This window comes from Perca fluviatilis, chromosome 17 (genome assembly GCF_010015445.1).
Source record: "Perca fluviatilis chromosome 17, GENO_Pfluv_1.0, whole genome shotgun sequence".
In the NCBI taxonomy this organism is placed as follows: domain Eukaryota; kingdom Metazoa; phylum Chordata; class Actinopteri; order Perciformes; family Percidae; genus Perca; species Perca fluviatilis.
In genome coordinates, this window is record NC_053128.1 from 10,644,797 (window position 1) to 10,671,738 (window position 26,942).

Below are 26,942 nucleotides of genomic sequence, written 5' to 3' on the forward strand. Positions count from 1 at the left end.
CAAGCTGAAACTCACCTCTCTGTGAGGCGTTACAGTGAGGAGATGATTTTGCCCCGAAGCGCTGGCAGTGTACAGGGTCAGTGCAGTCTGTGTAGTGTACGTGATATTAGTCATTCACTGCTTCCACCCATCTGCTGCCTCATATCCGATTCAACAGCTGCAAAGCAAGGACCCAACACAATTATATCAGGGCAGCGTTCTCCTTTCAGCCAATGTCAAGGCGGATGGTTCTTCTTTCAGCCAATGTCAAGGGGGGAAAAATCAATGGCTGCTTATCTTGTCTGCTGTCACACAACGGGAACAGCAGTTAGCAGTGTGCTTTTCCACACAGACAATGATACATGGGCAGGCTGGGGGTTTTAATGCTAAAGAGTGTCTTGTCAAGGGATTCACTTAGCCCGGTAATATGCAAGGCCATTAAAGATAGATAGATAGATAGATAGATAGATAGATAGATAGATAGATAGATAGATAGAGTGAGTACAGGCCAAAAGTTTGGACACACCGTTTCTTTATTTTCATGACTATTTACATTGTAGATTCTCCCTGAAGGCATCAAAACTATGAATGAACACATATGGAATTATGTACTTATTATGTCATGAAAATAAAAAGGAAACGCATTGAATGAGAAGGTGTGTCCAAACTTTTGGCCTGTACTGTAGATAGATACTGTATTGATCCCCAAGGGGAAATTCAAGGTCCCAGTAGCTTAAGACATCACACACAACATTCACATATATCACAAACAGGATGATAAGAAAGCAAATCCACCTGTTTTATACTCATGAGGCAACGCTGTCATTCCTGCTTGTTCTCCCCGTTAGAAAAGGAGGATGCATCGCTGTCAGCCGAACATGAGCGAATCACACTGAGGGTGACGAGTAGAGATGTTTTTCCTTGCCGATACCTGAACTTGCGTATGGGCCGATACGGAGTACCGATCCAATACCAGTGCGTTAACATGTCAGACAGCCAGTCATAACGGAAGAAATATTTTCTGGGCTAAATCACGTGGTATCGGAATCGGTGCAACAACTCACATACTCACCAATGCCAGCAATCAGACAGAGTGTGATCTCAGCGCGGTATCAACTCACACAGTGTTCAGACCGGACAAGCAGTTGCCATCAGTGGCATCTGGAAAACATCTGTCCAACCTCTGTGCAGCGCTCTATGCAAGTGTTTATCACCTATCATTTTTGTATGTTTGCTAGAGAGAGAGAGAGAGAGAGAGAGAGAGAGAGAGGAGAGAGAGAGAGAGAGAGAGAGAGAGAACTGCTCCAAGATCGGAGGAGATGTTTTCAAGGCAGACAAAGATGAAGAGTTTTTTCCCCAAAGTGTGTTAAAAGAAATGACATCTACAGTTGCAGCCAATTAAAATTCATGGAAAAGTGGTGAAAACAATCACTCTGAATAACGTACAGGGCTTCAGGATGGTGCAGAAACAAACACTTAGGTTCCTTATTCAATGTGTTTCTTTGTGAGCTGTTTAGACATAGCATTCAATATTGGAAAGATTTGTTGGGGACCAAGAGTCTGGTTAAACCTGATTTTAACCAAAAGGCCTCAGATTAAACTGACCTCTGGATACAAGACACACATGTGCTCAGAGACAAGGGGACATGTGGCCAAGACAAAGGAATCTTGGCCTGTATGTAAACCTCAAAGCCTGGTTAATTCACACCTCTATGTGAAAGTGCCAGCCAGAAGGGAAACGCCTCACAACTGGTAGGAAGTCAAAGGACTACAATGCTGTAGTCTTCACCCTTTCAAGAGTCTCGAGTCTTCCTATTGGTTCAGCGGGACCATAAACACAGCAGGGGGTCTGAACCTATAAATAACCTGACCCTAGGAAACTGCATCGTCTTCACCTGCAACTCCCGTTGCTGACAGGAGACGGGCAAGCGCTTGTGCTCAACTTCTATTTTCTGGAGAAAGTGGATTTAATTTCGGAGGATCCTATGAAAAACGCACCAGTGTTTTTCATAACTGCAGTGAGAAGGAAACAACGTTTTTCTTCTCAAAGTCGACCAAACTCTTTCCCTTACTGCCTTTTTGGAGGGGAGTTTCACCGTGGCCCTGGCGAGCGCCCGGGATTCGTTCTGTTTCATTTCTGTGGAAATCTATGGACAGGAACAAACGGACTGAACACACCGTAAAAAGGCTGACGTCTGGGCAGAGATAAGTAGTGTGTTTACTAATGAGCAAAGGGTTCGCTACCATTGTTGCCATTAATGTGATCTGATTTAATCATGTACTGGTCCATATGTGATTATTAATCTGTCTGTGAATGTATAACTGATCAATTATAGCCTACCGTTGGTTTATGTTGTGTTATGTAGCTGGTTTAAAACCGTAAGCGCTACCCGCTAATTCATTCCTTTCATGGAATTTAGTTACTGTCTGCGATAGAATCGCGAAAATCAGCTGTTAGCTACTGGAGTGGTTATAGTGACGTTTCCCTCAGCAAAACCAAAAGTCTCAGTCTGTAGGACAGAGTGGCTGAGGGGAACTAGGTCATTATCGATAATTAAGATCAAAGTGCCTCTTTTCTTTACTCTTCTTCTCTTTCTCCTCTTACTAACATACACACACACACACACACACACACACACACACACACACACACACACACACACACACACACACACACCGACAACGACACGACACAGGCTAGCCGTGTATCTCCCGAGCTAACGCGGTAGGCTAGCTTCACACGTGGAGTCGGCATCACCTTGTACAGAGCTAACACATGACCTAGCATACTAGGTTAAGCGTCGCGGCGTGCCTAGCAACCCCTCGGCTTCTTCAGCCCCTCCCCGCACGTAGCACCACTACGACCTCTTGAGGCTATAATAGTTTTGTGCAGCTCACAGGAGTAGCCAGTTTGGTTTTTGTGTTAGGAATACATTTTGACACGCCCTCCTCCTTCAAAACACACACACACACACACACACACACACACACACACACACACACACACACACACACACACACACACACACACACACACACACACACACACACCCACAGACGTGTCCATGACACATGCTGCTTTGTTTTGGCTTTGTTTTGGTTGTGATATGGTAAAAGATATCTGTTTATTATTGAAGGATTATTGATTAGCTACTGATAATTGTGACATTAATAAATCTTATTATACTTAATTAGCAGTTGCTTGTGATTATTTGTGTACTTGTTGTAATAATCGCTGGTCGATCAGGTCCGTGCTTGGATTCACCCCTTCCTTTATTTCCTTTTTAAAGGATTACCACAGAAATGAGACTGTTCCACAGTTGATTATTGGTCCCTGACTAGCAGGGTGGTGCCCCGTTTTGATTGTTTGTCGATTTGATAAAGTTATTAATAACTATATTCATAACTTTATTAATATTGATAAAACATCTTTGATAATTTGCCAATGATCAAATCTGTACCCTACGAGAATCCTACAGATTATTGCTATTTATATTGTGGACAAAAGAAACCAAATGTTTGGTCCAATAACATGTATATTACTATATTACATGGATACTTCCATATTTGTTTGATCTCATTTTCTTTAAAGAGATTTGGTAAGGTTTAAAAAAAAAGAAAAAAAAAAAAAAAAGATTTTTGATTCAGTGCCAAAACTGCTGGCTCATTCTTTTAGGCATCTGCGCTCAAAATTGTAACATTTATATATGAGACAAACTGCCTATTTGTGAGCTCTGGTCAAAGCAATGATTGTTGAGTCTTAGACATTCAACAAGTGATGAAAACCTGGTCAGCGGGCTGCTGATGCGGAGTGTTTCTGACAGGGTCTGCAGGGGTCCTGCTCAGTACCAACACGATCGGACTCCACTGAGAGCCAATCACATGGAGCCAGCAGGAGCCTAACTTCCCCCAGTGCAGGTGAAAGTCCACCATGGCTCAGTTAATCAATGCTGGCTTTAGTGCAGGGATGGCCTGAGAGGGCTGCTATTTGACTATACTATGTGACAAAACTGAACTGACCTATGAAAGGCCCTGTGCTGCCATTGGCTGATTCGGACAAAGGCTGTTTTGTTGTATGTATCATATCAATGTTTGGGTCCGTTTTTTTTTTTTTTTTTAATGATGAATCGATTTCCTCTCACGCAGGCGCAGAATGTATGTGGCGGTTGGCCATCGTCTGGTCTCTTTGCGGTGGGTTCAAGTGCAACTTTTTGGCCAAGACAGACACGACGTGAGTCCAATCCAATTCTGGATGTTTGCATAAAACCCCAGAATATGTTCAATACCAATATTAATATTTGAAAGTTTAAATACTGTTGTAACAAAATGTCAGCCGATATTCTTTCCCCCCCCCCCCTTTCTTTTTTTTCAGAAACACACAAGATACACAAACATTTTTGATAAGGATCCTTTTAAACGTGGTTATTAAACAAAACGTACAGCATATTTTACAGATGAAAAAGAAACTAATCTAATGGAGACACTGTTCCTTAATCACTTCAAACATATCTTTGGCATTTCTGTACTACAATTTCTTGATGGCAACCCAACATAAAAGTTAAAAGGTAACTTGGTAATTACTAATATGTTGGCCAATTAGTAACAGTAGGTACACTTAGGGTGCAATTTGTGAAAAAAAACAGAGGGGGATGTTTTTTGATCATGCACAACAAAACAAAAGCAATAATTAAATCCCACTTCCCCACGGATAGTGCCACTTGGCCAGGCATGCCGAAACTAAACTTAACTGTCATCGCCAGATGACGCTCACATATTCTTGGTTAAACTCCGCTACCGTGGCCCCTGAAAAGGACCGTCATCTGGTGGAGCCTGTAGCCGTCTCACAGTCACCTATCGGCAGCTAAACCACTGCCGCTGATACAACGGAGCTCTGTAGCGGCTAAACACAGCTAACAACTGCCGCTCGGATTTTATCGTTCTATCGCACTATAGACTGTTCATGTTACAGCGCTTAAAATACTTCCATTGATAATATATGGTCTGTTGGTGAAGTAGCATTGATCACTTGGAGAGGGGAGGATACATTTTGTCCCCATAAAACATTATTCAGCACAGGTAGGGATATGTAGACCAGAAAGGGGGGAATCCCATGCATCCCTGACATAACTGACAGTCAAGTCAATAAGGTGGGACAGAAAAGTCAGGCTAAGTATTTTCAAACTTTCCAGGTAAGTCCAGACGAGATGGCAAGCCAGCAGGGAGAGAGAGAGGGATTTCAACGTCACAGAGAGGGACCGGTCGTAGAGTTGCACCCCTAAAGTGGATTTTCATGTTTGTCTGGGGACTCTGGAATAATGGTAAAAAAAAAAGAGAATAGGAAACTTCTGAGTGCTTCTTCAATGGTTACTATTCACTGCATAGTGATACAGTGTGTTAATGGACACCGGCTCGGGCTGTGGGGGAGCTATGTTGTGTTTGTAAGACACAATATGACAGGAGAGAAAGCTGTCAACAAAAATAGCAGCCCCAAAGTTGGCAATGGCAAGACAGCAGCCTATAGAATTACTTTATGAGAAATAATGATCAGTGCAGCTTGGATAGTGCTCTGAAAAAGGTGTCCACACGTTGCTTGCTGGCCTGCTTAAAAACAATGAAAACATATTCTTACCCATTTCTTGTTGATATGCTAAGCATGCTATGTTTAGGCACAGCTGACATCCTTTGGGGGGTCTCCTCAGTATCTCCTTTTGCAACAACACTGAAAATGATGTCGAAATTGCCTGTTATGGAAACACAAACCGAAACGGCACAGCATACAAATGTGTGCATGCTCACTGCAGCTTTGCTTTGGCGTGTTTGAATATAAATACGCCATGCCAGTGGAGCACACATTCAGATTAAAAACTAACTGTAACCTGGGGAATTTGGGAATGTAGTTGACAAAGGTGTTGGTGACAACAATGGCTCTGAAGAGAAGACAAAAACGGCAACAAAGAGAATGTTTAATCAGAGCAATTATTTTGTAATAGTTGTCCCACAACAGGTTAGAGAGATGCCAATAATGAACCACAATCAATACGATCTCCTACATATATGTACAACTACTTCCCAACATCAACTGCCTTGACTCTAATTTGCATCAGACAATAAGGGAGATATTTACTCAGGATTTATAAATATCCCTTTCTAAGCTGTTAAGCACTAAACAGTTTGCAGCCAAAATTGCTTTTGGCTGCATTGTGGTTTGCTGGATGCTAGATCGGACCCAATGGATGTGTCGATGTCAATGCGGGCGCACTACGCAGGCGTCAACACTCAGGCTTCAGCTAGGCTTGGGCGTCATGACGAGATTATCGCTCAACACGATTTCGGTTGGCCACGCTAATGGTCCTCACGCCTGTTGTGAATTTTGCGCTATATTCAGTCTCTTTTTCTCAGGCTTTCTCTATGCTTAACCATATTGTTGTAGTGTATAAAAAAAAAGTAACAACATGCTAGCTTACATCTGACGCCATCTTTATAGCCGTAACTCCAGCAAGAAATATGTCCGCTCTTGTTAGCAAGAACATGCAAATGTGTTGATTCTTTGGTTTCATGCAATTACTGTAATTGCCATTCATGGTGGCCTTAAAATTGAGAAAACGTGATGAAATGCCATATAGGCTGCCCTACATGCTAGAAAACCTTCTGGGTGCTGAGGCGCCACCGCATGTAGCTGTTGCCCTTTTTTCACTTTTTTAGCCCCTGGCTTTCAGACGGCCTGAGTCTGCCACTGCCACGGGTTACGGTACCTAATCCCTGTATGGAGCTAAGTGTTTCAGCACACTGGACTTACAGAGGGCATCAGGGACAACAAGACAGCTGTTGAGACTCCCTTTGTCTTGTTTAGTTTCAAGGCTATGCAGTTTGGTCTTAAGAATGCCAGAGCAATGTTCCAAAGGTTGATGGATAGGGGGTCCTGTGGGCTTTTTATAAATTCCCCTTAATTTTTCATTCGATAATCACTGGGCTTTTTGCTGACCTGTCAACATCAGGCTATTTTGTGTTTTGACACATACAGCCGTCCTCTTGCAGGATGAAGACAGGCTTGCAGTTCAGTGTTTTCTCAGCAGCTCAGCAGGAGAAAACCTTTGTTTTGTGCTTTTTTACAGTACTTTCCAGACATGCGGATGACTACCCAGACGATGCACAAGACCTGTGTGCTTGATTTGCAGTGGCCATTGTGAAGAGAGGTAAAACACCACGGCAACAAACATGGCCATTTGGAACCAAACTCTCGAACAGAACACCGATAAGAAGCGCAAAACTTACCATCTGAAATCATCATATTAAGCTACCAGAGGAATCATTGCAACACAACAAGAGAAGGCAGTGAAATCAGCATTTTCAATTATGAAATATTGCAACAAATGAATATTTATTTGTACCCAGTTTTGGTTACACAACAAGTTTCCCAGAAATGTGTTGTTCTGGACCTTTTTAGAGCTTGAACATCACCCACTAAATCCACTATGAACCATTGATCATTGGACTATTTTTTTTATATTTGAGTATCCTTGCTCTAGACGAACATGACATTAATTCCTGCATTGGCACTACATGTTGCTAATATTACATCATATGGTAGAAATGGCTCCATTCAAAAATAATTCATAGCATACTTTATGGTTGCCTTCTAGGAGTTCATGTACAAACAATTTCATGTTGTTTTTTTACACACATGGGCACATGTGGAGCCTGAAAGCTGTGCTGTATTTATTTCCACACACTTATTCCATAGGTATAGGGACAATAGCCGATCATCATCTGGGTTGTTTGTTTCCATGACTACCATCGCTAAATACTTGTTAAGAAAAGTGGCACAGATGAGGAGAGTGGTATTGTATGTGCACTTTGAACCGTGTAAAAGTTAGACCTCTCCTGGTTTTCTGCTTAGCTCTGACAAAGCTGTGGTGCTGACACGCAGTGGGGGGAGGAGGTGTGGTGCTGGCATCGGGGAACAGTGTGGTTTCTGCCTGTAGACTTGCTGTGGACCGGATTGTTGATTGCAGACAGAGGTTATATAAATGATCTTAAAACCACCCACGTAATGCAGTATGCAAGCAGTACAAGTAGAATGCGTCTTCTTTTAAACACATTTTAAACTGAACATTAACATTTAAATACACAGTGGACGGACAATAGTGCACACAGTTGGCTTCCATACGGTAGCTTTACTAAAGGTGGTAAGTGTTTGTGTGTGTACTGAGGAAACACTGCGTAAATGAGTATTTACTGCTGCTGCTGCTGCTTCATTTGGTGGTTCCCTTCTATGTGTAGCACTGTCCACCTTATGGCACTGCAGCCTAGCAACCAAATCTGCAGCTTATGCCTTTACATCATGAGTGGGACACCCACTCGTGATGTAAAGGCCCACACGGACTAAACTGAGCAAAATAGGAAACTGCCCTGAGTTAGACTCCCTCTGAATGTATTGATTGCTCAGTGACATGCTCGCCTATCGTTTCTCAATACAAGGTGCAGGGCTTTTGATACGTACCATACGTATTCATACGTATTCATCGTAAAATAAATAGATAGCTATTTTATTTATATTAGCTGACCTTGATACAGACAACAAAAGTAGCCATTCCATTCAATTGCTTTGCAGCTAAACTTCACTTAGACCGTTTGCCACAAGAGAGCCGTACAAATGAACATTGATGACTGTCTGCTAGATTGATGAGAAGTAGATTCTTTTCTCTTTGTCTTTCCCTGCGTTTCTCTCTGTCTGGGCACACAAAGAGACCATGAACACACACAGACACACACACACACTCACTGAAGATTCCATTAAGATTATCCTGTACGAAATGATACAAATTGAAAAACTGAAACTTCATCTTCAGCTCCAAATAAAGTACACTAAGCGAGAGGTTCTCCTTTTATCCGTATTCTGAAAAGGAAGTCCTTGATTCTTTATCCTCAACAGATTAAAAACACAGAACAAATCAATTCAGCAATCTCTGAATATTTTGCCAACCAACTATGGATGTAGATGTCACTGGTGAATATTTCTTACAGCATGCTATAACCCTAACATCTATGGGGTATGGGGCATTAAACAAAACATGTCAGTTTCAAAAAGTATAGCTTTAGCTTAGTATTAGCTTAAATATTATACATTATAGTTCAGTATAACAAAATCATGTTAAGCAGTGTTGTAGTCGAATCCCCAAATGTCGAGTCCTAGTCTAAGTCAGTCTCCAAAGAAGAGTCTGAGTCGAGTCAACATTCCCTGAGTCCGAATCAAGTCACGGGTATAGAGAATAGCGAATCCGAGTCCTATTTTTTTTTACGTATGCTCGAGTCCGATTTCATAAATCCTCAAGTCCAAGTCCAGGTCATCAGTGCACCAAGTCCAGAGAGTAGCGACTTCAGCCCGAGTCCAGCACTCAATTACTCCATCACAAATTGTATGTGTCTATTATCATGTGTATCAGCGCTGTCATTGGTACCGTGGGGGGAAACCTTGGTTTGCAATTAAATCTACAGAATGTCTCACTTAAAACTTATGGTAGTGTATATAATATAGGATAGTGTTAACATTTAAAAAAGAATCTTAAAAGCCTTTTGTATTTACAGTGAAAGAACAAGTGAACCTCCCTGATGCCTCGGCTTTCATGTCTGCAAAGGTGAACACGTTTGTTGCCTTCATTGAACCTCACAAGGGCAGAACAGTCATATTAAAACACTGCCAGGAGTTTTAGATTTGACAAGGTTTTCCATGTAAGTGCAGGGTTTTACCTGTTTATTTTGCAGTTTTACAGTGCCAATCGGCTTTTTGTGTGTCCCTCATGTTTTCTTTCCACTGCCACTTTACAAGTACAAATACTTCATTAGATTACTCAAGTAGAGTAAGTATTTTTACTTTACTATTTATTTTTGTGCAGACATTTTACTTTTACTCCTTACATTTTTAACACGAATATCGGTACTTTCTACTCCCTATATTTTACAAAATTGGCTCTTTAGTTTCAAATCATTTCAGTGGAGTGACCGTTATTATTGTTCGCGTCATCAATACCGAATTCAATCTAATTGGATGGGAATATACGTTGTTATTATGTGCTGCAAATTGTGCCAACCGAAACACCACGAACTGCTGGCTTTCAAGAATTCACCATCAAATTAAAAAAAACACAGAGGTAAATGCATCTTTTTGTTGTTATCAAAAGCTATTTGTTGTTTGTTTCAGTAACTTTATTAAGTTTACGTTAATGGTCAGTTCCATTTGTTCTCCTGCTAGCAATGACGATGACTTGGTTCGCTAGCATTTAGTTAAGTAAGCCAAGTAACGTTAAAGTTAGCGAGCGTTCAGTTTATTTGAAATTAATCTAATACTAGCTGATACAATATATGCATGTATAGCTTTATATTAAAAACAAATTCAGTAACTTGATTTAGTGTAACAGCTGTAGTAACGTTAACGTTACTCAAGGCCGTTCTTGTTTTTGAGACCACTTAAGTTAACGATAACGTTACTTGGTCTTGTCTCAAATCGACTTTATTTTGGGCTGATAACGTGAATGTCTCAAACCTCTCAGACGTAAGTTAGAGGACTCATGTTTGAATTCTCACAGAATCACAATTGAATTCATATCTTGCTACTCAGTCAGAATCGTATTAACCTGGAGTCCCAGTCTCTGTCACAATAATCATATATGTGATGTTTTAGGCCTATTCGGTTCAATTCAATTTTATTCATAGTGTCAAATCATAACAGGAATTACCTCAGGACACTTTACAGATAGAGTAGGTCTAGACCACACTCTATAATTTACAAGGACCCAACAATTCCAGTGATTCCCCCAAGAGCATGCATGAATGCGTAAGTGCGACAGTGGCGAGGAAAAACTCCCTTTTTGGGAGAAACCTCAGACAGACCCAGGCTCTTGGTAGGCGGTGTCTGACGGTGCCGGTTGGGGGTGTCATGAACAATGGCAATAGTCACAATAAAGATAATGACTAGAAGTAGTAGTTGTAATAGGTTCTTTATAGGCAGACATCCATTTAAAATGTAGGCAATGGCATATAAAGAGCCTTTTTTCTATGTCCACTGAAGTTTCTCAGCTTGCACTAGTAACATTTGTGTGGTCCAGGTAGCTTTGCGTAAAACAAATGGTTGTCATTCGCAAGGCTACTTTTACTTTTATACTTTAAGTAAATTTCCAAGCCAGTACTTTGTTACTTTTACTTGAGTAAAGAAGTTAAATCAGTACTTCTACTTTTACCAGAGTATTTTTTAACACAAGTATCTGTACTTCTACTTGAGTATGGGAAGTGAGTACTTTTGCCATCTCTGATAATTACTAAAACCCATTTGCTCGATACCTTCTGATTGCCGGAGGCAGAGCTGTAGCCAGGCCACATTTTTAACCAAGGTCCATCGATGGCCTTGGGCCTAGTGAAGAGTTTACTGCCATCTGTTCTTAAATGCCCATTCAAATCTATTGAATCCTCTGTATCTTCTCATCCTTCTCTAAGCTGGTTGTGATTTTGCTTTGGCTGTACTCTCTCAACAGCTTCGATAAGAACGTATAAAAAAGAGCGATACTAGCCAAACACAGTAAATCACTGTAACTAACAAACAACGAGCAGGTTAGCAGTATTTATTAGATCATTTATTGTGTGATGTGACGCTAATGGGGCATCACATGTGTTATTATGACCTCAATAACAACCAGAGAGCTTGGGATGTTATCACTGCACTGCTTCAGACTTTAAAGTGGACCTATTATATAGCTTGTTTAGGTTCATACTTGTATTTTGTGATTCTACTAGAACATGTTTATGTCCTGATGTTGTCATTAAAATAAAACAGGTTACTTCTGTACAGCATAAAAAGTATTAAAAACAAAACTCTCCTCCATCCGGTCACACCCGTGATTCTTTTTCTTTGTCCTCCTCCTACTCTGCACCTGTCTCACATCCATCTTTAACAAGCACATCATACTATCCTGTGACCAATCCTGAGCTGCAGGGAGGGGGTGTGGTCCAGGCACTCACAGCTCCTTCTCATAACCTTGATTCCCAGTCCAACAAACAATTAAGAAAACACAGCAAATCCGCCACACCGTGCAAATAAAAACTGTTAAAACATGCAACACATCTACCAATAAAACCAAATGCAAAATAGACACACTGCTAAAAATCAAACTGGGCAATCAATCAAAACATGCAAAGTTGTGATCAAAATGAAAAGCTACCTAAAGTCACATTCTGACATTTACATGCTTTGATGTTCAAAAAATTTTTTTTCTCATACTGCCCATGGCTGCTACACCTGTATTCACCCTCTGTACGAGATACTCTGTTGGAGCGCCTGTCTCTTTAAGCCCCCCTCCCGAAAAAGCCCAGTCTGCTCTCATTGGCCATAGCATGTCCGTGCGTCTCTGAGATCTCCGATGTGTTGATTCCCTCCAGAGCCTGAGACTGACTGCAACGCAGTATATAGGAGGACTTTCTACCGTGAAAAATCACCAATAAAGGGCTTCTAAACCAAATACTACACAACCGGACATGTTCCAGCAGTAATGTGACCCGAAATTGGGGAGAAATGACCAACATTGGCCGCCAAGATTACAGCTATCTGGCGTTAACACGTAGCTACTGTTGGTAGCAGTGGACACTAATAAAATATAGCAGCGCTTTCTACTGTCAAAAATCGTAGATAAATGCTTCTAAACCAAATTCGACATAAACGGAAAGGTTTCAGAGGAATGTGACCTGAAGTTGGGGAGAAATTACCAACATTGGCTACCAAGATTACAGCTATCTGGCATTAGCATGCAGCTACTGTTACAGTGTAGCAGTGGACACTTATAGAATATAGCCATTTTATTGTTATGCAGATGATTTGCAAATGTATTTGCGTATGAAACCAAATGACAGTGTCGCACTAAACTCACTGCTTAGATGTATTATTTATATTAAGTTGTGACTTTCACATAACCTTAATTTGAACAAAGATAAAACTGAGTGTATTATCTTAAGTACTTCATGCATGCAAAACGGTCCAGCTTTGAGTTTGGGAGCTCTGGCTTCATACACTAAGCCAGCTGTCAAAAATTTGGGGGTTACATTTGATTGCAGCAGGAAATTTGACAAGCAGATCAGCAATGTTGTTAAAATGAGCTTTTTCCAGCTCTGTCTCCTGGCTAAAGTTAAGCCCTTCCTTAACAGGCACGATCTAGAAAAGGCGATCCATGCTTTTATTAGTTCAAGGTTGGATTACTGTAATGCTCTTTATGTTGGTTTGAATCAAACCTCCATCTCACGACTTCAACTTGTGCAAAATGCTGCTGCTCGCTTTTTAACAATCTAGACGTGCACACATAACTCCCGTTCTCTACACCCTACACTGGCTCCCTGTGCGTTTTAGAATCAATTTTAAGATTTTATTTGTTTTCAAGGCCTTAAATGGCCTGGCCCTGGAGTATTTGTCCGAGATTTTAACCCTGCATGAGCACAACCGGTCATTGCGGTCTTCAAATCAACTGGTTTCAGAAGTCCCAAGGTCTAGGTATGAAAGGCTTTTGCAGTTGCTGCCCCGAGACTCTGGAACAAGTTACCCCCTGATATTCGCTGGTTGCTGTAAAGTGCTATATAAATAAATGTTGATTTGATTGATTGATAGCAGCACTTTCTACCATCAAAAATCGCAGATAAAGGCTTCTTCACCAAATAATACATACAAACCAGAAATGTTTCAGGAGCAATGGGACCCAGAATTGGGGAGAATTTAACAACATTGGCAGCCAAGATTACATCTTTTACTGCCGTTTGCATGCAGCTGCATGCGACAATGTTAACACCGCAGTAGCTTAACAAAAAAAACACTCCAGTCCTGCCTGGCTGGTACAGATGACCAATCATAGAAGACCCGCTTGGAGTTGCGGAACACTAAGCTGAGAGTAGAAAAAACTGTTGAAACCGGAGCGTTCAGAACAGTTGGAAATTGGAACATTTTAGCTCACGGGGATTTCTATGAAATACGTTTACCTCATTATTTGTGGTGGCTTGGCTTTTTTTTTGGCCACGTTTAACATGAAAATCCAACATTATGATATAGATATGACAGGAAATATGGAAAAGCATAGCATTGCCGGACCTATCTCTGCAGCGCTGTGTCAGTGCAGTACACTCTTATTATACACGTCTTATTCTAGGATAGGAGAAAAAAAGAAATGCTCTGCCTTGTATTTCTTCAAACCAATCACAACCGTCCTGGGTGGTGCTAACCCCCACTAGTGGAGATAGCAAGAGGGGAAAGACCCGCCGGATGTCATGCCTTATCCCAGCATTTTACATCCCAGAGCCAGATTACTACAGTACACCAGCAACGTAGGATTTTGATTGTTTCACTGCATCTATTTGGCTTTTTTTGTGGTACGCACTGCAGGACGTTTTGAAACGATTGCAACTGGAGAGATTACATCCCATCTGTTGCCATCTAACCAGTGAGATTTGAGAGTGATTTCAGGTAGTTGTGACTGGTTTACCTTTTGTTTTCTCCCAGCATGATGTGCTTATGGTGTGAACTGTTTGCCTTGCTCCTCTTCAACCTGAAGAAGGCCATGAAAGAGGCCCTTCTTGTCTTGGTATCGATCCCCTCAGACAGGGGCTGAGGATGCATACATGAATTGCAATGTCTGTGTGCTGACAAGCTGCTTCCATCTGGAGTCGCCGCAGCAACCTTACCCGGGATACAGACATTTTCTTACTTGCAACCATCTCCTGCACAGTTCCCGTGGGTTGCAGCCACCTTAGCCTAATTAAGAGGCATAGTCCTGTGTGCTTCTCAAGCCCTTGCATTTAGCTGAGGAGGATGTTTTTTCAACTGGCATCTCAGATAGCCTCTTCTATAACCACGATGTGGAGGAAGATGTTGAGAACACATATTGCGATATTTGCAAATAAAAATAAATATATTTTATTTTTTATTTTAAAGGATACATTTCTCACTATAACAAAAACTCAACTTCACCGTCTAGTGAATTGAAAAAGCAATTGATTTTATAATTCTAGTACCAAAAAGTATGCTGCTGACTGAAATAACAAAGACCATCAAATAGTGACTCTAATAATAATGCTTGTTACTAACCTAGCTCTGGGGAGTTTACTTCCTAGAGTCCTTATGTTTCTTCTTCGCCCAGAATATCACCTTGGATTAGGGTGGCACCCATACCTGCCACACTACACCCCGTAACACCCTGCGGTGCCCTACTATGACATTAACTACTATGACTACCATTGTAGTCACTGCTCCATTATCTTTATTGTGACTATTATGTGCCACTGTTCATCACACCCCCAACCGGCACCGTCAGACACCGCCTACCAAGAGTCTGGGTCTGCCGAGGTTTCTTCCTAAAAGGGAGTTTTTCCTCGCCACTGTCGCAATAGCCACTGCTAATGCTTGCTCTTGAGGGAATTACTGTAATTGTTGGGGCTTTGTAAATTATAGAGTGTGGTCTAGACCTACTCTATCTGTAAAGTGTCTCGAGATAACTCTTGTTATGATTTGATTCTATAAATAAAATTGAATTAAATTAATAGGTAGTATCGAAAGCTCTTTACAAGAAGATTGAAGACCTGTCCCAAGCTGTGCAAGCACCAGGGGTCTGGCTGACTGGTTGTGGTGGGAGTCCACTGGCACATGCTAGAAGGGGTTATTGTTCAGTGTGTCATTTCCCTGCAGCTACGGCAGCATTGGAATATACTGTAAATCAGTTTGAGCTGTGTGCTGATTCAACAATTCCAAAACTTGTCTCTTGTGTTCGGATCTTTTATAGATGGGCTTGTGGAAAATTTGTCTGCGATCACCAAGATGCGTATCCATATGTTTGCTTTAAGAAATTACATTACATACTAATTTGAGATCATGCACAGAATTTATTTTTGTCTGTCAGTGTTGTGCATTGATAAAACTTCACTGGACAGGATGACTGTGGCTTATTATGATAATGTGACCTTATTTGTTTGACTGACCTCCGTTTATAATGTTGAATAATTGATAAGCATGCTCACAATTCATGTCAAATCTAACATGCAACGTTTAGTCTGGTTAAGGAAAAGATTAGGCCTGAAGCCTCAGCTTGTATTTCTAAACTGATTTAAAAAAAAATGACATCCCATCCTTGGCTTTGCATCGGCTTAGATTACATGTCTCCACGATTATGCAACCACAATTTTCCAATTTTTTTAAACCTTTGACATCAAACTCTGTTTTTAACTTTGTATAACATTGGTTAAGTAAAGAACATTTTATGGCAATTGTAGTATTATAAATCGCAAAATGACTTTTTCACCGTGCAGCCCTATTCAAGGCTAAACTCTTAGATAAGAGATAACTTTATTGTGATCACTTTATACTATATATGTAGTACATAGACGAACAAAATTATGGTTAAAAAAGTAGTCCTGTTTATTGTTCAAGGAGTGAACATTTGCTGTGAACAGTGGGGAGAGCTGGTCTGCTGGGCTCGTTTGAACACCGACAGCAATTCGTTTGGCGTGTTTACGGTTCCTCTCACACAGCCTCTGGCATCTCCACGTTCGGATGGCAGCATTTGACTGCTCCGAGGATCAGAGACCGAAGCCGTGTCATCGCCTACTGCTGCCATCCGAATGAGGAGACTTCAGAGGCGGTGTGAGAGGAAACGTAAATGCAGCAGCCTCGCTGGTAGCTTAGCCTTCTGTTAAACCTAGCTCACGGCTGTGGCTAATTCAAGTTCATGTTTCTGTAGCTAGCTAGAGCCTTGAATCACAGTATTTCATCTCAAAGGGCTGGATGGCCATTCTCATAAAATTATTATACGGCATCGGGATCAAATGAATGAGTAGTACTTGTCAGGGCTGGACTGGGGTAATAAATCAGCCCTGGACTTTTGAGACCTAGACCAGCCCACCACAATTGTGGTCCTTGCAGTCCCCTTCAAGACATGAACATACAAGCAGGATTCAAAATTAGCACCATTTAATGCTGGTAAAATATGTAAGTGGCTGGTAGATTTGCTTGACTCACCAGCCCAAAAAAAAGTAAAATTTTAACATTCACTAACCATTTTGCTGGTGGACAAAAAGTTAATGTTGAATGCTGCATACCAGCCTCGAATACTCTCACTTAGCTGAGTGGAAGGCTAAGTAAGAGAGTATGATAATGTACTCAGTGAGTCAAAAAGGCTGCCTGGCTCTTGTTGGCTAAAGGCTGAGGGTGGAGCGTGGCTCAAGTGGTAAGTCTGTAAGTTAAGCTAAAGCTGCATTTTGTACACAGTATGTAACACTTGTGTTATTGTGAAATGTTGATAAATCAGAAAGCTATGTTTGCAAGTGCCTTAGCTTGCTAATACTTAACTAACCTTAGCTTACTAAAAGCTAACTTGGTCTCTCTGGTAGACAAGGGTGCTAAAATCATTTTTTGACATGCTTAAATCTCGTGTTTTTAGCTAGCTACCGGCACAACAAAACATGCAAAAATTAAATTCCCATTTTAATACCATGGATATAGTGCCTCTCAGCCAGGCATGCCAAAACAATTATTTATGAACTTCAATATCCAATGGAAAATAATCTCAAAATGTGGTGCAGTGGTGGAGGAAGTACTGAATCTCAGTACTTAAGAGTACAAATAACCAGAGACATATTTACTTTAGTAAAAGTAGAAGTACAACGATGACAACCCTACTTAAGTAAAAAGTACCTGATTTTAAAAGTACTTGCAAAACAATCTTATATATATATATATAATGTCTATATATATAATGTCTATATTCTAATAATAATAATTTGAAAAAAAACGTATGGGCCGTGGCATTTTAATTGTTAGTTTTAGGTTAATGTAATTGTGCTTACCATTTGTGGCCCAGTTTTCATTCTGACTTACAATTCTGGTTATTTATTAGGGTGATCTGCATGATGCTTGACTTTGCATTATTTCCCACAGGACAGTGAATGCTGCACACATTTATTTGGCGAGAACACACAGTCTTGGACAACAAGTACGTGGCTTCACAGCTGAGGAGGACCGGGAGTGTTTTTAATTTACGGGTTGTATATTAACCCTATATGAACGGATGCTTCACATATGACCAAGCAGAGTATCGGGAGCAGCGGTAGTACCGGGAGCGGTACGCGCCTGGCCAATAAATGCTATTGAAGGGCGGGTCTTGGCGTGGCCATAGTGGGATTCGTAATATTGCATTGGGCCCCGGGAGCTGGACGGCCGCTGCTGAAGGCTTCCCTGCGGACTGCAAACGTGTGACGGTCAGGAAGTCGTTTTGGCATGGGGAAAAACTGATCAGAAAATGTAACCAAAATCTAACGCAACGTTGTAGAAATGTACTGGAGTAGAAAGTATAGATAATTGCTGCAAAATGTAACAAAGTAAAAGTCAAAAGCATGCACTATTGATTGTACTTAAGTAAAGTACAGATACGTGAAAAATTTACTTAACTACAGTAACAAAGTATTTGTACTTCGTTACATTCCACCACTGATATGGTGTCAAAAAAACATACATTTATTTCAAGCCAGAAAGCAGAGTTTATTTTGCAGCGAAAACTAAATACTTTCACCCAGGAAACGCTCGTTGGTTCCTCTGGAGATACGATCTTTTTCCTAAACTTAACTAGTCGTTTTGGTGCCTAAACTTCCCCTGAAGGGACCGTGATCTGGCGGTTCCTGTACCTGGCTCACGGTCACTTATTGGCGGCTAAACAACTGCCGCTGGTAGCCGGAGTCCCGGAGCTCTGTAGCGGCTAAATACAATGTGTTCATGTTACAGCGCTTTACTTAGTATAAAATAAACACTTCTATTTTAGGTATATAATATATGGTCTATTGGTGAAGTAGCATTGATAACTTTGAGAGGGTGCGGGGAGATACATTTAGTCCTCACAGGGGATGAAAATAATTCAGCACAGGCAGGGATATGTAGACCAGAAAGGGGGAATTCGATACTCCAACAATAAGGTGAGGTTACACATTGATGGATCACTAATAAAATATGTTCACAAATGTACATGGAAGCAAATGCACAGGCAAATAAAACTATCAACTATGAAACACGAAAAATATATTAAAGATTTAATTTCAATGAAAACTTGTTTTCAGTTTGATATGTTTTCTATTTTTGCCTGGTGTTTGCATTCATTTCACTCTTAAATGAAGTCCTCCTGATTGAAATACAGTAGACATGTCACTGCGTGGACAACTTAGCCATGACTCCTCTTTTTGGGACAATATGAGTTAATGGAACTGTCCTGTCTGTAAATCCATCAAACTCAACATGGTGAGTGACACAACACCCAGCTATGTGCTGTGTAATGTCTCCTTGCAGAACTTTAATAAGCTTTGATATAAACTACTATTGATTTTTGCTGCAGTTTGAGACGTCTTAAAATCTGATGTCATGAGTCATTTCATTTTCAGTCAATTAGAAGGGCTTTCAGAAGGTGCAAAGGCAGTTTAAGGTCGTGCAGTTACTTTTGTCCTTTTTTAACAGTGCAAAAATTAGTAGGACTAATTAAAGTTATTTATTTACTTACACAATGCAGGGACTGTAGCTTCTGAGGTATGTGCGTCATTTGGTTTGTGTGTTTTTTTTTTTATGTGTATGAAGAAAGTCAGTCACTTTGGCAATTAAAAAATGAACCCTGAGAGACTGCAGAGATGTGTCCTGAAATAATGACATGGAAACGTGGAGACAGCGGCGTTCTTAGTCATACAGGCTAGCTGTGGATCCCAACTGCTGCCTTTAATTTCAGCCATCAAATTAGGGTGTGATTTTTGACTTTGAAAACCTGATAATAGTAGATAGAAAAGCTGCAGGACTCTGCCTCTCGTCGTCCGTAATTAAAAACCACTGCTATGCTGATCTAGTGGAGCAGCATGCCACTCAGAGCAAAAGCCGGTTTATCACATAATCTACAGTAACAAATATGACATACTTTGAATTCAATACTATGAATATTGAATTCAGGGAAAGCAATTGCCAGCCGTAAAACTCAAAGAATTGACCAAAAAATTGTTTCATAAAGAAATAGTTAAACATTTCGGAAAATATGCTTATTTTATTTTTTGCAGAGGAGCGATTAGCTTGGGTTAGCAAAAAGACTGGAATCAAGGGGAAACGGCTATCTTAGGTCCAAAGTTGAGCAATACTGCCAATACTTTAAAAGCTCACTAATGAACACATTGTTAAATATGTACACAAACCACAACGTGAAAATTACAAGTTGTGGTTTCATAAGGAGTTACGTGCTGTTATTACTTCTTGCCGACATTGATGCATATAAAATGGACCAACAGAGCCTGTTGCTCTGGACGGAGACCAGTGAAGGATATTAGAAGCACTTTTCCGGTGATCACTAGCTTTACTGCGCAGCCTCCAACTGACAGAGACAACGTAAATGTGATGTGAGCAACGTGTCTGAAAGTTGTAAGTCTTCTGGTAGCTGTGCCAAGAGAATTCTCAATCATTCCCAATCTTGCAGAGACGGAGAGCGTAGGTATATGTAAGGAGATAACATAAGCACAGGCTAATTATTGATCACTAACATGCTAGTTAACATTAGTAATTAAACCTAAACAGTTAACGTAAGTCAAAACTGCCTGCGAGCTTCTCCTGTACTGTACGGTAATTCCTCTACTATGCGACAGTAAGTCACTTGGTTATGACACAATCGTTAGCCTATTTTTACAAAAACGTTTACTACGGAGCCATAACATCAGATACAAGTTAATGGAGCCTTTTATACATTGTCGTGTTTCTTTAGAAATAAACAATGGACAAATAGTCTTTAAACGCTTAAGATATAAAGTTATTCGCTGTCAAAGTGACGTCAAAATAAATGCTAGTCAGTGGAATGCTAACGGGAGGTGATCTCTTTGTAGCATCAAAATGGCGCCATAGGAGGTTCGAGTTCTGAAGCGAAGCTTACCTCCTTGCTTGCCGATCAGCGATTGGTCACAGTGATTTCCTGGAGTTCTTATGGTCACAGAGTGTTTGCCAGGCAACCAGTGAAGTAAATGTCCCTATGAATCTGAAAAATCCATAGACCTTTCTGTCAACCATTTACCTATGAAAGCTGTCCAAAATAACCGACGCACCGTTTCTTTGAAGACAAGTCATTTCAAATTTTGTTTACTTAATTTCCTTAGAGTCGATTGACAGAAAATCAATCAACAACTATTTTTAACCATTAAGCGTATCCTAAGTCATTAGTTAGTTAGTAAGTCAGCCATTCATCGAGCAAAAATGCAAAACATTTGCTTGTTCCAGCTTCTAGTTCCAGTCTCATTGTAAATCGCATATCTTTGGGTATTTGGACTGTTGGTCCCAAAAATAAAAAAAAAGGTTATTGCAAGACATTACCTCTAGCTCTGGTAAATTGTGATGGCCACTTTTTTACTACTTTCTGACATTTAAAAGACTAGTAAGCAATTAAAGTAATATTAATAATACATAATAGATTCATCTGAAAAGTAATTAATAAATAATTGAATAATTAATCAATACGGAGTATAATCATTAGTTGCAGCCAAATTTGATTCATCCGTTATTTGATTGATTTGAATCATTAAAAAGAGATGGCAGCAGAAATCTCAGGTGGCAGGTGTCTGAGCAAATCAAACCAAGACTTTCTGCATGGCTGAACTGGTCTAGTAGTGTTTTAATTAACTCTTTTATTGCAGCCCTTCCACTCTTACTGAAGTTATTCACTTCCTACGTTTTCTGCTGAAACTGATATGACTTGCTGTGTTCAATCAAAAGGTGAAAGCAGGGCTTGACATTAACTTTTTGAGGCACTTGTCCTTTGGACATTTCACTTGTCCATGCACAAAAGTTGTCTGTCTGTCTGTCTGTCTGTCTGTCTGTCTGTCTGTCTGTCTGTCTGTCTGTCTGTCTGTGTGCGCCCGCGCCCCCCGCCCCCAGTCGCGGGAGGAATGGAGTAGCCCCGCCCCCTGCAGAGAGCCGACGGGATTGACACAGCACCACCTTTAGAGTTCAAAACTGTTACAGCGTACATTGATGTTAAGATGTATACAGGTTGGCAGGACTGTCTGAAATGTTTTGCACGGGCTTTAGCTGTACGTCTCGTCTTCATATCAGAAACAAGGAAATTATCAACCCGTTCTCACTCCTGCTTGGTCAGTGGCTCTCAGATTGCACGTGGGACTGCTGGGATTGGTTGAAGTCGCGGGAAACTTCAGGTTATTGGTCAAATTTGCGGAAAAGTTGCGGTGATTGGTCAAAATTGCGAGTCGCACCAAATTCGCGGTGATTGGTTGAATTCGCGTGAATTGGCGACATCGCGAAATCCTGGAGGGACTGACCAGAGGTAGTGGTGACTTGAACTTATACTATATCTAAAATAATTTTGTAGACATAACAATGGATTTTGCCACTAAATGTTGGTGTTTTTTTTTTTTTTTTCTACAATTTCACTTTCTACCCTACTGAGGCTGATTTACCAAGGGATCATTTAAAAGGTGTAGCTACTTTACAGTTGATTATTAGCTGATATTTAATCTGGCAAGTCGCGGAGCTGAGGTTTTACAATAACTGACGGACAAACGAGCAGTGGAGTAGTAACGTTACGAGGCAGAGAGCCAGCCGCTAAATGAGTCAAATTAACTTCATGCTTCATCTACACAAAGCACGTTGCTATCTCCACGAGTGACAGCTTTATTTGGCTCGTTTTCTGTGAACAATGTGGTGACGGGGTAACGTTAAGGCAAGCTAACGTTAGCCAACTAACACCGGCTGGCTTGCTAGTTCCGCAGTGTTTTTACGCTGCATCGGTTACAGAGAATGAGCTGAACAGTGGGCTGGGTCTAACGTTAGCTGTCCGCTGACCCACTGCCGCTGGGTCTAACGTTAGCTGTCCGCTGACCCACTGCCGCTGGGTCTAACGTTAGCTGTCCGCTGACCCACTGCCGCTGGGTCTAACATTAGCTGTCCGCTGACCCCTTGCCGCTGGGTCTAACGTTAGCTGTCCGCTGACCCACTGCCGCTGGGTCTAACGTTAGGTCCGCTGACCCACTGCCGCTGGGTCTAACGTTAGCTGTCCGCTGACCCACTGCCGCTGGGTCTAACGTGTGGTCCGCTGACCCACTGCCGCTGGGTCTAACGTTGGTGGTCCGCTGACCCACTGCTGCGGCGTCAACGTTGTGGGTCCGCTGACCCCTTGCCGCTGGGTCTAACGCGATGGTGTCCGCTGTACAATTGCGCCTGGGTCTAACGTTGGTGGTCCGCTGACCCCTTGCCGCTGGGTCTAACGTTGGTGGTCCGCTGACCCCTTGCCGCTGGGTCTAACGTTAGCTGTCCGCTGTACCACTGCCGCTGGGTCTAACGTTGGTGGTTCGCTGACCCACTGACGCTGGGTCTAACGTTAGCCGCCCGCCGCCCCGGATAGTGGGGAAAGAAATGTATTTGTTCGGTAACAAATCGGTAACATAGACGTAATGAGTGGCACATAACGTGAAGTAACATGGCATTTTATTTTGTTTGAGATTTAATTTGTCCAGTGGGGCAAGTCAATTTCTCTTCCACTTGCCCTACAAAAACATCCACTTGACAAGCGGACAAGCCTTAAAGCTACATTGTGTAAGAATTAATCCCATCTAGCGTTGAGATCATATATCGCAATCAAACCCACGCAGTATTGCAGCTACGGTAGCCTTCACGCTTCAAAAAGCGAAGGTGTATAAAAGGCCATCTAACCGTCATTGTTGGAGTTCATGCGTTCTCTTAATACATCCATGAGTTCATGTCAGAGAGTGGCGCGGACGCGCGCTTCACACCACGAGCGGGCACTCGCGCCACCTGACGGAAAGGAGAGAGAAAGAAAAGGAGACTACAGCGGTCCGGAGGATAATTAACTAGTTGGGATTTGGTGTGTGCGTCCAAAAGCAGCTCCTATGTTCACTCTTTTTTTCTGATGACGCCGGTCTCTTGCTCTTTTCAATATCCGTTTTCTTTTTCTGGGCAAAGAAGAAGACTCCTGTTCCTGAAATTTGGATTTTGAATACGCGTGGTCCTCCATGTTTCCTTCTTCAAACTTGCCTGGCCGGGAAGCGACGATACCCATTAGCAGCAGCTGTGAGTCGTGAAAGGCGGAGCAGTATAGTCTGTATGTCCCTTACCGGCTATCGTTTTTCAAGATGGCGCATCATTATGGAGCGCCTACCCCAGTTCATGCAAGTGAAAATAAAATTCCAAGATAATAGGAATACTTGAAATTGATGGTGGTGGTCAATATTCATGAAAAAGGACAAGTTTGTGAAGGGGAATACAGATTTTGATAATGAACAACTACAAACGTTACACACTGGGGCTTTAATGTCGAGCCCTGGTGAAAGAGTGGGAATATTAATACGTGTAGCGAGTCAACTGGCTGACGAACACGGGGGGGGCATGCTCTTATTTCTGCCTCTTGAACGGAGTTATGTCCCTGTTGAATGTTGCTGGGAAATAGGGAGTCTAGAAAGAAGCCTTTGCTCTTTGATGAGGGATTGACATCAACTGTTTGATGGAGAGCTGAAAAATGTTATTCAATCAATGTGTTGTAGCTGAACTAAAAATATATTTAGTTAAGTTATCTCACCTGATCTGCATTTTTTGTTTGCATTATTTGGAAAAATGCATAACTAACCATGGCCTAGAAATGCACGTTACATCACCAATCAATTTCGACACAAATCTGTAACAATGGAAAATGTGTTTTAAGTCTGGATTCTGCATGAAAAATCAAAACCTCTCTCATTCTTGTCTTCATTAAAGTAGTGGCTCTCCCATGACTATTTTTAGACAGTAATGGCTTACATCAGCGGGGGTGAGGTAATAAAGAATGATGGCTGCCCAGTTGAGACATCTAACATTTCTTATTCACAGTACAAGATTTTGTTGTCCTAGATACGACAAGAAGTTTTCACCACTGATTTGAACTTGATTCAACAACCGGATCATGAACAGATCCTTCGCCTAATCACAAAAACTACAGAGCACTGACTTGTTTGATGCCAACTTTAATTCTGAAAGTAGTCATGAGAGAAAGCCCTCATTCTTGTCATTCCCACTGCCAATGAGCTTTTTTGAACTTTTAAAGTTCCATGAGGAACTGTATCATGCAGAATATTAATGGCTACATGCAGCAAATTCACACACTTCGCAAGATGATTTCATCATACATCTACCGGGGATGGACTTTGAAAGTAACAAAATTAAAGCAAATCCGTCGTCGCAATCCTGTTTTGTATCCACTCACATATTAGGAAATGTAAATGGACTGTTTTTATATAGCGCTTTTCTACTCTTAACAACTACTCAAAGAGCTTTAACATAGTACAGGAACCATTCATCATTCATACACTGTGGCCGAGGCTGCCGTCCAAGGTGCCACCTGCTCATCAGATAAACATTCACACACATTTACACTCCAATGGCACAGCATCGGGGGCAACTCGGGGTTCAGTGTCTTGCCCAAGGACACTTCGGCATGGCCAGGGATCGAGCCACCATGATCTGACATAATGGCCATGTCAGATCCAGCCATTCACCTAAATCACCACAAAAATACAAACATATTTTCACGCTAAAGGTTTCTAGCCAGATACTATTGGAGTTGTTTGTTCAGGTTTTGAGCTACCCACCTGTGAATGTTTGAACCATCCAAATACAGTAGAGTTGGAATGGAATAGTGTGTGTGGTGACCACAGCACTGAACAACCGTGTCCTTGTTTTCAATGCTCTGAAACCAGAAAAAGAAAACACTACTCACCTCAATACATAAAAGCAAAAATATCTTCAGAGTCCAAGAACATGTTCATGCTAAAGTGACAAAGTAGAGAGGAACCACTAGCAAAACGATCTATTTCGCGTCATCAGACAGATTTCAGCAGACCTCAGCTCCATGCACTGGCGCCATGGAAGAAAGCCACACACCGTTCATCTAAAACACACTGCCCACACAAAGATGACACAGAGCTGGATTGAAATTGGCAAAGTATCCCTTTAACTACGTAGTCATTTTAACCCAAACAATGTTTCCCTAACCAAGTCGTTTTGGGGTCTAAACCTAACCAAACCTAACCACAGCTCTATAACAACCTCACAGTATTTCCTCTTTTGCCGCCAAAAGAAGAGTTATAATTGCTACGACTCCTAGAGGGCTTTGTCAGTTGAACGTAAAAACATATTCCTTTTTTGAGAATTTGCTGAATTTGTTGGGAGGACGGTCTCACATGGCTGCATACCACTAAAGGTAAGTGAGAAAAAAAATGTTCTCCCTAACCTGCCTTGCCAGCTCAACTGACGGGTATCACCTGTCCTTTCCCCCAGTGTTTGAACTATACCGTGGCCTTTGGGGGAGCCCACTTTTCTTTTTTTCTTTTTTCACCGGGGGGGTTGTGCGCTTGCAACTTGAAATGATTTAAAAAGATACATAACAGCTACAAGTGTATGCAATGTTACCCTATTATACTTTATCGACAGGAAATGATAGGTCAAACAGCCACCCACAAATAGTCTATAAACAAAGCATCAGGCTGTCTTTGAGATTTCACATGAACAACAGTTAAAGTTACTCAGGCTACCGACAAATACCATAATTCCTCCGTTCAGTTAGGCTGACCCACCCCAAGCTTCCATTCTTTACCCTTGTGTGGTGTTCGGGTCTGTGGGACCCATTTTCAATGTTTGCTAAAAGAAAAATTATGCTATTTATTATTTATTCTAACTCAAACTCATTGGCTCATTTTCTGTGAAGAACATAAAAAATAACTTATTTTCAATGACTGCACATGGTAACACCCCTTACACATAACTATTATATATGAGGTGTTCGGGTCTACTGGACCCAAGTGTATTTAAATGAAGGTGCGATGAAACTATGTTGTCTTTCTACACCTGCTATTCCCACACAAAGTTACACAATTGTGACATTTCAAGCATTTTC

General features: G+C 41.3%; 1 protein-coding gene across 4 annotated transcripts in view; it reads left to right on the forward strand.

Moving 5' to 3' along the window:
- The window catches only part of LOC120546024 (leucine-rich repeat transmembrane neuronal protein 4-like), a 231,460-nt gene that overhangs the window by 127,912 nt on the left and 76,606 nt on the right, over positions 1 to 26,942 (forward strand). The window contains exons 2-3 of one of the 4 annotated variants that reach the window (XM_039780761.1): positions 4,126 to 4,210; positions 7,092 to 7,172. The exons of 1 other annotated variant lie outside the window; for it this stretch is intronic. The gene's annotated coding sequence lies outside the window, so the exon portion shown is untranslated. The remainder of the gene's footprint in view (positions 1 to 4,125; positions 4,211 to 7,091; positions 7,173 to 26,942) is intronic. 2 more of the 4 variants (XM_039780763.1, XM_039780762.1) reach the window with 2 other exon arrangements.